The 12,517-nt window shown below is 54.7% G+C and overlaps 1 protein-coding gene and 1 long non-coding RNA gene across 15 annotated transcripts in view; one reads left to right on the top strand and one right to left on the bottom strand.

Moving 5' to 3' along the window:
- LOC121818302 (uncharacterized) overlaps positions 1–7,030 on the bottom strand; it is an 89,678-nt gene extending 82,648 nt beyond the window's left edge. For 5 of the 11 annotated variants that reach the window (XR_006058358.2, XR_006058356.2, XR_009598775.1 and 2 more), the window contains exons 1-2: positions 6,829–7,030; positions 4,600–4,838 (exon numbers count right to left, since the gene is read on the bottom strand). This is a non-coding gene — a long non-coding RNA (uncharacterized LOC121818302). Of the gene's footprint in view, positions 1–4,599; positions 4,839–4,959; positions 6,175–6,828 lie in introns of those variants that run through there. The other 6 variants (XR_009598773.1, XR_009598771.1, XR_009598772.1 and 3 more) reach the window with 3 other exon arrangements.
- BCOR (BCL6 corepressor) overlaps positions 5,614–12,517 on the top strand; it is a 119,518-nt gene continuing 112,614 nt past the window's right edge. For 2 of the 4 annotated variants that reach the window (XM_042242169.2, XM_060407589.1), the window contains exon 1: positions 5,614–5,721. The gene's annotated coding sequence lies outside the window, so the exon portion shown is untranslated. Of the gene's footprint in view, positions 5,722–5,953; positions 6,001–12,517 lie in introns of those variants that run through there. The other 2 variants (XM_042242166.2, XM_060407581.1) reach the window with 1 other exon arrangement.

The following is a 12,517-nucleotide window of genomic DNA, read 5'->3' as shown; positions in this document are numbered from 1 at the left end:
CAGGAGACACAGGTTTGACCCCTGGGTCAGGAAGATCCCCTGGAAAAGGAAATGGCAACCCACTCCAGTATTCTTGCCTGGGAAATCCATGGACAGGGGAGCCTTGCAGGCTATAGTCCACAGGGGTCACAAAAGAGTTGGATACAACTTAGCAACTAAACAACATTTGTTATAAGTTTTGCTTGTACATACTTTTTATCAGATGAAGGAATTTCCATTCTAAGTTTGCTAAGTGATTTTACCATGAAGGGGTGCTGAATTGTATTTCTGTATTTCTCCGGGTGACCCTGGGAAAGTTCCTTAAACTGTAAACCATAAAATGACCTACTGCTTTGGCATTAGATATATCTAGGTTCAAATTCCAGCTGTACCATTTTTTTGCTGTGATTCTGTGCAATTTACTTAAGTTTCCTCATATAGAAAATGGAGACAATAATAGTAACTCCCTCATAGGAACTAGAGATTTTTTTGTAAGTTCAAGAGCCCAAGAGGCTGGTTTTGAAGCAGGACTAGGGTTTAATATACAAATCCTGGAGCCAAACCTATGGAATTAGCTCTCTGCAGGGGCCGATGTTCCCAAGAGCCTTTCCATCTCCTGCTCCTTGCTCAGGATTTCCCAGAACCCTTCTGATGATGAATGGGGATGGAGCTGAGCTCTTCCATCCATATCGTTGCACTCTGCCCCCTTAGGACTAAGGGAACAAACATATGAGTAGTTGGCCCACTGTGATGGCCCTACCCATGGCCCATGCATCCTGGTATTCATGCCCTCATGCAGTCCCTTGCTTTTGAATCTGGGTGAGCTTCTCTCTTCTAATTAGGTGAATTGGCATAAGCGATACCGCATGACATCCAAGGCTAGGTCAGAAAAGGATTTCTAGATTATATCTTGGTCTTTCAGAACTTGGGCCACCATGACAAAAGTGCTACTATCCTAAGGCCACCATGCTGGAAATAGGAACCGCATTCTACAGTCCCAGCTGAGCCCAGATTTTCAGCCATCCCCATCAAAGCATCACACTTGTGCACGAAGCCAGCCTGGACCCTCCAGGCCAGCTCATCCACCACTGGAATGTCACTGAGAGTCCCTAGTTGACTCCACATGGAGCAGAAGAATAACCCATCTTAGTCCTGGGCCAATTCCTGGCCCACAAGACAATAGGATACAGCAATATGGTTGTTACATACATTTGGGAGCTGTTCATTGTACAGTGATAAATAACTGAAATATCTACCTTATGGGTTGAGTCTTTAGTCATGGAAAAACACTAAGCAAACCTGTCTAGTGCTCAAACCTACAACATTCATCTTGTTTGACCTTATTCTAACACTTCAGCTAACCAGATTCAAGTATGCAGTATTTAAGAACTGAGAAAACAGAGAAGGAAGTTGTTTCACTCAAAATTCTCTGCATGCCTTTGTGTCTTAAATCCTTCTATTAACAAGAAGGGGTGTAAACAGATAATCCTCAGAGCAACTTACAACATTGGTACCATTAAGTCCAGCCGATTTTTTTAAGGTTGAAGAAATGAAGGTTCAGAGAGAATAACTAACTCGCGCAATATCACACAGCTAGTTATATGGCAAAATTGGGACCGAAACCCAATACTATAAACTATAAATCAGGCTTTTTTTTTTTTTTTTTCTGGGTTGGGGCACTTTTACTTGGTAATCAGGGGGATCCACTCATAGTAGCACAAAGAACAGAAGAGAACTGATGAGAAGAACTCAGGAGCAAAAGTACAGCCAGGCTCCCCACCCCGGGGCAGGGGCAGGACCCCCTCACTGGACCCCTATCTTTGAGAAACCCACCTTTGCCCTCTCTGGGGCCCTGTGTTTCTGAAGGCACTCTATTTTTTTTACTGTATATCTTTCTTATTCTCTGCCTTTCTGCAGACTAGTTTTCCCTGGCCTGTCCACAAGCTTGAACACCATGGTCCCACGATCAGGCAGAGTTGACTACATAATCTGTGGGGCCCAGAACAAATCTAAAATGCAGGACCTCAGCCAGGGGCTGGGAAGTCAGTCTCTCTTTCCCACATGTCCACTGCCTCAACCCAAGGTACTCAGTGGCCTCCAAGGGATCACAGCCTCCAAGCTGGAACACATTTGGGGCTGGGATCCTCCGTGGAGGAGAGGTCCCTGCCAAGTGTCAGATCCAAAGTGCTACTACCTTGCCCCACCCCCAAGATGCTATGAGGCTCACTGGACCTCAACCCTGACCTTCCCAAAGTTAGTACCCAGGCTCGTGCCAGGGGCAGAGGGCGGCAGCAGCCCCAAGGCCAGGTTGGTGTGCAGGAGGCCAAGTAGGGCCAGGGGCACCAGGAGGTGGGGAACCAGCATCTGAGAACCCATCACAGGAAGGTAAACCGGGGGTGGAGGGCAGGAGGGGGGACCATGCATGAGCTGGGGCTCCATGCCCCTGGGTCATGCTCCACTGTCCCATCAGACTTCACCTACCAAACCCAGATTTGAAATATTATTATTCAGAATGCCAAGGTGGCAATTGCAGAGTAGTAAACAGCGTGGGGCCCTTCTGAGCACAGGACCCTGTGACTGCACTGATCAGATGCCATATAGCCAGCCCTGCCCTGCCTAACCAGCTTTTTTCCTCTCTGGCTCCCTTGTTCCTGGGGTGGGGGGACAGACTCCACCTGCACCTAAAGCGATATAGAGACTGCTGGCATTCCAATCCCGTAGAGGACAGAGGTCCCAGACATCCGGGATGTGAACCAGGAAGAGACCCCAAAAGCTCCCTCGTGAATGCTCTCCTACCACCTCCTAAGTGACGTCATACTGTCCATCACATTCTCTGCAGGTATATGAGCTAAGGGGGCTGGTTGCCCACCCCAGCATCCATCCCCCCAATTCCTTAGTAACTGGAGGCCGCAATGGCCTCAAGCTAAGCAGTAGCATTACTCAACCTCCCTTGCAGGAAGAGGTGGCCAACTGGCCAATGAGACATGAGTAGAAATCACGGGGTGGGACTTCTGAAAAGTCTTTATAAAGAAGGCTGACTCAGTTGGATGGGGGTGTCCTTTTCTCCCCTTGTCTCTCCTCTTCTTGCTGCTTCAAGGATTCAAGGCAGTGGGTGGCATGATCAGATGGAGGAGGCGAGTTTGGGGAGGGTGGGTTCCATTGTTCCATGAGGAGCTCTCAAGGATCTGAATTAAGAGGGTCAGATGGGGAAGAGCCCAGGAGAAAGGTTAAGGAGGTACGACCTACAGGATTTGATGGTCGAGACCACAGTCAGTACCCTTCTGTGTGCCAAGCAAAGTAGAATGTAAGCTCCATGACAAAGGGACCGTATCTCTGTGGCTTACCATTCCACTCCCTGGCCCAGCACAGTGCCAGGCACAAAATGGGTAACCCCTAAGCGTGGTCCAATAAATGAATGAAGAATGAATGAAAAGTACTGTAGAAGTCCTTTGAGGGCTTGACTCCTAATTGATCAGGAACATCCATCCCCAGGGAGCCCCTTGTACCCAGGGAATGATTCCCAAGTATGACTTCTCTTGCTTTGTGCTACCTGTGAACTCCTGCCATCCCCAAGCTCAGACCCAGGCTGGGTTTTGGGGGGACCTGGAGGACAAAAGCCATTGGAATGCCACTCTGCTCCAAGCTTTTCCCAATTCTGGCTCTGATGTGGTTTGCAGGCCAAGTTAATGCCACTGTTTCCACAACATCACTTCCTCTGCAGCGTGAGAAAAGAGGAAGAAAACTCGCTCTATGACTCTCCTCTTCCCCCAGGGAAAGCACAAAGCTGTTGGAAACAATAAAAGCAGCCCTGTGTAAAGGGGAGACTTTTGTCTGTGCAGTCAGGGGTTGCTGCGCCCGCGACTTCCTGCAGGGACATTCGGCAGTTTTGCAGATAAATAAATGCTCACATTCAGAATGACCAGCCTAGAACACTTTTATGAGCCTTTTCTCCTCCCCAGGCTGTACACAGATAATAAATCAAATTAGCATCCTGAACCTCCGGTTCAGCATCACTTGTCACCAGTTCCCCCTGCACGAAGGGTAAGTGAGTTTCGGCAAGGCTGTGCTCAGCTATGATCTGGCCACGTGGGATTGAGGCCTGTGGCCTCCTTGGAAATCATTTGATGTTTCAGACTGAGGTCACAGGGCCCTGTTGGTTACTCCAGACCAGACTGTAAAAGAGGTGGCTGAAGCCCCAGACTTCTAATCAAGATTGGGTTGTTACATAGAAAATAAACACTTTCATTTCTTGCTTAATAATCTTAGGAACATGAGCCAAAATAGACAACTGTCAGAAAGACAGACAAAGAAGGAAGGGGAGGGAGGGAGGGAGGGGGGGAGGGAGGGAGGACAGACTATATCCATAATCAGAAACAGAGGCTGGCCATTTTCCTTTCCCATGTTCTGCCTAAGAGAGTGACTTACATGGCAGAGGCATTCAACAGATGCTGCAGGAATGGAGTTGGAAAGGAGAGAGTTTACTTTCAGGTAACTGGAAATGAAATTGGTCCTCATTTCAGGCTGCCCAATTAGTGACACAGAATACACAACTGGTTAGGTTTAGAAAATGAGGGTTCGGGGAATAACAATATGACATAAAAGTATGTTCTATTGGATTACCTGAATATACGCATTTTTAAAAATTGCATCTTCTCTTGGACCACTGGAAGGAGCCGGACAGCCCAGAGCACCAACGGTAGGCTGTTCAAATGGCAGATGTGGTCCCACTGTCAAGCCATCTCCAAGCTTTTGGTTGAGGTAGATGACTGCTTTCCAAGAGATGTGACCTCACAGCTGGTGAGGGCTGGGACTCTGGAACAAGCTGCACAGATGCACGATCATGGTGTTCCTTATGTGGTCTGTGAATTGAAAAATAAGCGCTAACTGCAAGTCACGCTCCCACCCCCCCCCCCCCCCCACCCCGGCTGCCACCACTGGCCTGTGGAAGGGGAACCAATGAGCCATGTTTGGTGGGCGTACCCTCCTTTCCTGTGATATGTTCAGATATGCCTGATCCTAAGCAGAAGCCTAAAGAGAAGGGTGGGGGGAAATGGCTGAGATCAAGTAAAAGCTGCTTTGGGTATATGCCCCAGCAAGTTCAAATGCTGCCAGGCTGATTGGTTGGGGGGAGGGGTGGAGTGGGAAGTTAATGTATTTTTGAATAAGAGTTTCCTGTTATCTGCAAACAGTCACAAAACAGCTAGAGATTTTATTAAAATAGTCCTCTTAGAAGGAGCAGTGGTTGGGGCCGTTTTCTCTAAAATCATGGGTGGTTCTTGCCATGGGTGGTTCTGTTAATCGTTTCTTCAGATACCCATTCATTTCACCATTATTAACCAAGTGCCTACTGTGTGTCAGTCACAGGGCAACGTGAAAAATACACAGTCCTCAAACAAACACTAAGTTTTGTAGATGGGTCTGGACTTCTGATTCCAAGGTGACCACTAACATAACGTTTAACCGCTCACACTCAGGGATACTGGGCTTCAAATTCCCACTAAGTCATTTAACTCGCTGGGTGACTTGATAAACTCATGTAACTGACCTGTAAAGTTTGAGGGCTCGTAAAGTACTCAGCACAGCGCGGAAGTGGGAGTACTATTATTATTTAGCGCGATCCCTCCACCCCACCCCAGCTCAGATCCCTGCCACCCTCCACCGCTTGATGGTATTTCCGAGGCGGGCCAGGCCTTCTGCCGCTGGGCCGTGACCCTGGAAATCGGGTCAGGCCCTCGTCAAGACGTGAGTGTGTGTGTGTGTGTGTGTGTGTGTTGGGGTGGGAGTGAGGAGGGGGGGCGGCTTTCTTTGCGCGCGGCTTTCCCCAAGGTCTGCCGACAGTCTAAAAACTCACTTGAGAAGAGAGGAATGAGCGCGAAGTGGCTCTTTCGATCTGAGACACCCCCTCCCGGAGAAATCACCCCCTCCCCCCAGCCCAGCGCGGAGTGAAATCTTAGAAGCCGCGGCTGCCGGGTTTGAACGGAATGCCGGAGTCGGTGGAAGCCGGAGCTGGTCGGCCCGAAGGTCAGCGAGTTGTTTTGAGTTCTCGTACCCGGAAGGGGGGGAAGCAGGGAAGAGAGGACGCCGGGGCCCGAGAGACCCCGCGTCAGAGCAGAAATTGTTTGTGCTCCGGAACAGGCAGCTCAGCGGAAGCCGCGACGGGGGCGGGTCACGTGCGGCGGTGGCGGCGCAGCTGGCGGGGAAGCCGGGCTGGGACAAGGGCCGGGCCGGGCGGGGGTGGCACGGGGCGGCGGCTTTCGCAGCAGAGGATGGAACCGGCGTACTCGGGCCGCTGAGCGAGTGGCGTCCCGAGCCTGGGGCGAGGGAGGCGCGCGAGTTATGGAAGGACTGGGGTTGGAGCCAGCGTGCTCGGAGCTCCGCGTGGTGCCGCACGGGCGGGACGGGAGATCGCTGTGGGGGAGGGGTGGTGGCGTGGGGGGTACGGGAGCCGGGTCCCCCCCGGGCAAGAGTGGCGATAGCGGGACCGACGCGGAGAAAGCGCGGTCGTCTGAACCCCGAGAATAGAGGCACCGCTCCTGTAGTCGCCGGCCTTGTTTTCGTCTTTGCACGCAAATCCAGGAACGACCGGAACCGCCATCCCTGTCTGCGTCCCAGGGGTGCCCCATTACGCGCGGGGGAGGCTGCATCCCGCAGGGCGACTCCGGGCGGGGAGGGCTGCCGCGGTGGCTCCGCGGAGGGCGCCGGCTGGAGTCGTGGTGCACACGACCTACACACCTCCCTCTCCCCCGGAAGGAAAGGCTCAGGCCATCTCTGAGGACGCCCCGGGGCTGTGTGAGCTGTGCGGGGGCTGCGGAGGGGGAGAGGGTGCTGTAGGGAGACCATCGGCCCTACCTTAAAGACAGGGGTGGCCTCGTGGCCGGGGATGAGGAGTTTCACGCTTCCCCGAAGTAGCGAGCGCTACTCCGGCGTGGGATGGAAAGAACACGAACTTGGTCAGTAGCCAGAGCGCTTGAGGACGCCTGACTTCGGTGCCCCCCTCGCGGAGTGGCCTGAAGTGTTTCCCTCTGCTCCGTAGTCCACGCGGTTGAGGTCCGAGGCCTAGATAAGTGGGAGGGTGTGGTCAGGCCTCTGATGGGAAACCCACCCATGTTCCTCTCGGACGCCACGCGGAAGAGGGGCGGCATGGTCCTCGCACAAAGTTTCCCACCTCACCCCTCATCGGGGAAGGGCAGTTCTTCCGGTGGTGGGGGCAGGGGAATAATGGCTTGGGCACGGGGAGTGGTGCTAGTTCGTTTTCCAGGGGGGTGCGGGCGGCGAGCGTGTTCGGGACCCCCGAGTGGCGGCGCTTGGCCCCGCTGCGAAGTCTACTGGGAGTTGAGGCAGCGGGAGCCGTGCAGAGTGTAGGGCGACGCTAGACGCCATTTGCATCCCCCTCCTCCCCCCCCCCCACCTCCGCCTGCAGGTTGGCGGGGGCCGAGGTGTCGCCCGCCGCGGAAGCGTGTTCCTCGCAGTGACACTGATTAGATGCTGTGTCGGTACGTGCCCGGAATCGGGTGGGCCTTCACCTCTCCTGTTCGCATACACTTTCTGTTGGAAAACTTGCGGGTTATTCCAACCCCCTCCCCCACCCCCCTTGCCGCACAGCTGCAGTCTTCAGGGCGGAATTAGGCGAGCACGTTTGCTCAGCCCCAGGGAAAGAGGATCGTGCTGGCTCTGGGAGGCCGCCGGGCCCGGGCCGCGAAAATCCAGCCCTGGCTTTGCGTCGAGCTGCCGAGTGCCGCGCTTACGCGCGCCCGGCCAGCCGAGGCCTGGTTTCCATCTGCCCCTTTGCCTCCGTGTTAAGTTCGCCGGGGAAAACCCAGTGATCCGTGCACAGCCCCTCGGAGGAGAACACCGCCTCCCCCTCCCCTCCAAGCCCGATTCTGACCGATGGAAAAAATGACAGTATAGGTCGGAGCAGGCTGCCCGCGAGTATTAATGTGGCCGCCTCCGTTCCCGGTGCATGGGGAGGATGGGCGCCAAGCCAGGAAACCGCCAAAGGAGGAGCCAGGAGGGCCGCCTGCCCCTTCCCGGGCTAGAAAACGTGGATTCTTAGAGAGACCAGACAACCGTGGGCAGACAGCTGCGAGAACTTATCCCACTAAATATAGCTGTCCGTGTATCTTTCAAGCAAGATCGATCTTTTTGTTTTAATCAAGTACACGTTGAGTCAGTTACAAATACTGTGAGAACTGGTTGATCTATAGCTGAAACCCCGCGCTCTGCCTGCTAAGAAGTCTGGGCAGGAGGTACCAGACTGAGCATGATGTATCTTGGCGCAGGCCGTGTCCTGAAAAACCGCAGTCCCCTTTGCACTCCACCTTCGAGGACTCTTACTATAACTCTCAACGGGGATTTCTTTTCGTTGTAGTTTCTTTTGGGGGCTTGCTTGTTCCTTGCAAAACCCTGCCTGGGATTGTTAGTACTTCCTAGTGGATGATCCTGGGTTTTGGCTTTTATAAGCCCACGATGTTCTCTTGCCTTTTTCTTTTCCTGCGTTCGTGCGGCTGGGTGCTGTGGAGACCCCGGCCCCGGCCCCAAACGTCTGCTGCCGCCGCCCTCGGACTCTCTCGTTCGCTCACCACGCGGCCTCGGAGGGGGAAAGTGAACTCTCCGGGTGGCGCTCGAGAACTGGAATTCTGACTTTGGGCTGCGGGTTTGCTCCGGAGGCTGGCCGGCAGCGGCTCGGGAGCCAGAGGCTGTGAAGGGGAAGCCCCGGAGGTGACCCGGAGGCTTCGGGAGCAAACCCGGAGGCGCCCGCGTCTTTGTCTTTCGCGGGGCTGGCCGCCTGGCACGCACAGCTCCGATAAGGATCAACTAACTGTGAGAGCGAGAGCGCACCGCCAACACATTTCAGTGACTAGGCGAATGCCGGCAGCCACGTAAGGAAAAGGCCATTTGCGTTGTCTTTGAAAAGGAAAAGGCTGTCCCACTTAATGAATTATGAGTAACCTGGGAGAGGACAGGCTGGAAGTTTGTGGCGCCGAGGCCTCCTCGGGGCGCTTCTTTGCCCCAGCTCCGCCCCATCGTGCAGGAGACCCCATTTCAAAGGAAATGGGAAGCTTTTGGAAATTAGACATCTGACCCATTCTATTTACGTAAATAGTGGTACATTTGTGTGTCCCTAAAATGGGACTCACCAGCAGCCCAGAGACTGGGGCCTGCTGCCTGCCAGCTCTGGACTGGCGTTAAACTCTGGATAACTTACATCCCCAGAGGATGTGGCTTTTGCCCAGCGTCTCTAAGAACTGATTTATAGGAGGTGGCCTTGAGCCATCAGAAAGGGTGGCCTGCAAGAGTCTACAGGACGTCCTCTAAACCAGGGCTGTTCGCCCAAGGCCTTAGGGAGAGGGTGGGTAATGGTGCCTGAGCCCTGGCAGAAGCTTCCCATTAATCCAGTCTAAATGAGCACCATTAAAGCAGTTTCCCCTTCCATCCTTACCACACACACACACACACACACACACACACACACGGGTCTTTAGGGGAAAGTCTAGTCGAGACAGTTTGAGCCCATTTTGCCTTAACTTTTTTATGGGCAGTAGTGCTCTTTCTGGGCTTCCCAGGTGGCTCCGTAGGTAAAGAATCTGCAGTGCAAGAGATGTGGGTTCAATCCCTGGGTCAGGAAGATCCCCTGCCACTGAGCATGGCAGGCTACAGTCCCTAGGGTCGCAGAGTCCGAAAGGACTGAGCACAGCACAGCACCAGCACCCTTTCTACCCTGTCCAAACTCTGCCTTCAGCAGCTTCAGCCTGGTAAACTGAAACTGAAATCTCTCAGTCGTGTCTGACTCTTTGCGACCCCATGGACTGTAGCCTACCAGGCTCCTTCATCCATGGGATTTTCCAGGCAAGAGTAGTGGAGTGGGTTGCCATTTCCTTCTCCAGGGGATCTTCCCAACCCAGGGATCTAACCTAGGTCTCCCGCATTGCAGGCAGACGCTTTTACCGTCTGAGCCACCAGGGAAACCTGGTAAGAGTATCAAATCCTAACACTGTAGTCCTGTATGCCAGGCAGAGTCCTATGCACTTTATGTATCAATTCATATCATCCTGAACACAATCCGGTGAGAGTTACTGGTATCATGTTACAAATAAGGACACTGAGGCCCTGAACGCTTAGGAGGCTCTGTGGCACATTTTGGGCTATGCCCAGGATGGTCCCCAACTGTAGGGCTGTGCTGCCTCCCCTGTGTTGTGTAGTGAAGGTGAGCTGTTCGGGTGGGGGCGGTGTTGGACCTACCACCTTCCAAAGGGTTATGGGAAGAGATGGGGAAGCCCGACATTTGGCCCTTATCTTGCAAAGGGAAGTCCCGAAGCCGCTTACAGAAGCACGTTATTGTGGCGGCAGAAGGGACCAGGGAAGGCAGTGCAAAGGCCCCTCGCCCCACGTCGCCACATAGCATCCGGCGGTCACGTCCGCCGGAGGTGACTGGGGGCTGGGGACAGCCGATTGCGGAGGAACTCCTTATCGCCGAGAGTCAGTGGTCTCAGGAGGCGGAGCTAAACGACCGCCTTCGGGGTGGGGGTGGGGGCTAGGTCGCGCCTGTCCCTGGGTCCCGGGCGTGCCCCCGGACTCCTTTCGCGAAGCCGGCCGGATGCCTAGCAGCGCCTTCCGCACCTCCGGGCTCCCCTCCGCTTGAGCCGCCAGCCCTGGGCACGGAGCCTCAGGACCGGAGCTGGAGAGGCCAGCTAGACGAGTCTCGATTGGGATGGCTGGTTCCGGGTTGCTCGCACACTCACCCTGCCGCCCCCATACACTCATCCCCCTTTCCGGGTGCGCGCGCGTGCGCGTGTGCACACATACACACACACACACACACACACACACACGGATCTCCAGCGCGCAGCCCGCCTCCCGGGCCTCCGCCTTCCCTTCCTCCTCCCAGCTCCGGCGCTTCCGAAGCCCGTGGCGGTTGTATGTTGCACTCCGGAAGAGTCGGGGTTGGGGGAGCCGTGCCACCTCGCCCCTCCCCAGGGTCCGTGCACACGCTGGCGCCTCGGGGGCGAGCAGCCAGGCCTGGGGATCCCCAACTCCCACGGGAAGTAGCGGCTGCCGGGGACCTGTGCGCTCTGTTTCGTGTTTCATGATGGCCCGGGGGTCAAAGGCGAGGGCCAAACAGTGGGGCCTACGCGTGAATGGGGATGGCGATAAATCCCCTCTCTGGGAAGGCCGGCCGAGTCTCGACCACGGCTACTAGGAGTCTGCCCTGCATGGCTTGTATTGGCCACAGTTTGACACCCTGCATGCCCGGGCCAGAGTGTGGCCCTGTGTGTCTTGGGGTAGAGATGCGGGGTGTTGTGGTCGGAGGCGGCGCTGGAAAATCAGCCCCCCATCTCACATCATCCTATAACCTTTACTTCTAGCTCAGAAGACCCTTGAGCCCGGCTGCCCTAGCCACCGCCAGAGCCCGAGAAGGGACTGGCAAACCGGCCTCTCCGCATTTACGGGCTTTGAGAGGCCTCGGCCGGCAGCCGAGCCGAGGGAGGGAGCACAGCAGCCCGCGCGCCTCAAGGCAGAACACACGCCTTTCCCGGAACCTTGAAACCCTGGGGAGCCGCTGCCATCTTCGCGTGACGAGCAGCGAGACGCCGGTGATTAAGTGTTTCTTTCCGGCTCCCTCCCCGGGTTGCGGCTCTCCTCCTTGCCGGAGAGGGAAGAATAAAACCGGTGGGGTCAGCTAGCACACAATTTCGGTCTCCACTCACCTCATGTGTCCGCACTGGTCTCCCAGGATGCGCCTACGCGGGGCGCCCTCTGCCCCTTTACACAATGCCTCGGCGAGGATTGAGGCTCTGGGGTGTCGACATGCCTCAGTTTCCATCCGACTCGAGCCCAAATAGCGAAGTTTAATGCGGTGGGGGGGGGAGGGCACACATTGCCGAAGCCACCCGACCCCCATCTCTTCTCCTCCCATGGGAATTAAACCTTAATACAGGAATCCCCCACCCATGCCAGGGACTAATCCTGCCGCCCCTCCTGGGATTAACTCGGCTCACAGGTCCATAAAACACTTCCGGCGCGGCTGGAGGGTCTGTCTGCAGAAACACTTTAAAATTGTCCTCCCGGGTTTGGAGTGGGAATTGACCCGGTGGAGGGAAGTGAGGAAACCAGAGGGTTGTAAGAGATGATCCGTGCGGTTTGCAGGCTGTCGAAAGAGGTGCCTAAAATGTAGGCTGTCGGGACTGTTCAACCCAGAGGGTGACCTGGGTCCCAGTAGACGCGTCTCGGAAAGGGATGCAATATTTGCCAAATGACATTGATCTGGAGGAGAGTGGAGGCAAGCAGGAGCTGGTAGGTTTCAGCTGACTTCTGGCCCCTTTTCAGTGAGGCCAGAAACTTACTGTTCCTGAAACTATTTGGGGTTTGGGGCAGAGAACCAGTCTCCTGCCCCTCTTAGGTGGGATTCTGAAGACCAAAATCTTAAAGCATTTGGTAAACAGGACCTGATCCCCTCCACATCATTGACTAATGTTCAATCTCTCTCACCCTAGAAAACACAGTGGTTTGCTAATTAAAAAAAAAAAAAAAGTAAAAACCA

Source organism: Ovis aries, chromosome X (genome assembly GCF_016772045.2).
Source record: "Ovis aries strain OAR_USU_Benz2616 breed Rambouillet chromosome X, ARS-UI_Ramb_v3.0, whole genome shotgun sequence".
Taxonomy (NCBI): Eukaryota; Metazoa; Chordata; class Mammalia; order Artiodactyla; family Bovidae; genus Ovis; species Ovis aries.
Note: the sequence above shows the minus strand (reverse complement) of the source record. Positions and strands in the feature narration are given on the sequence as shown.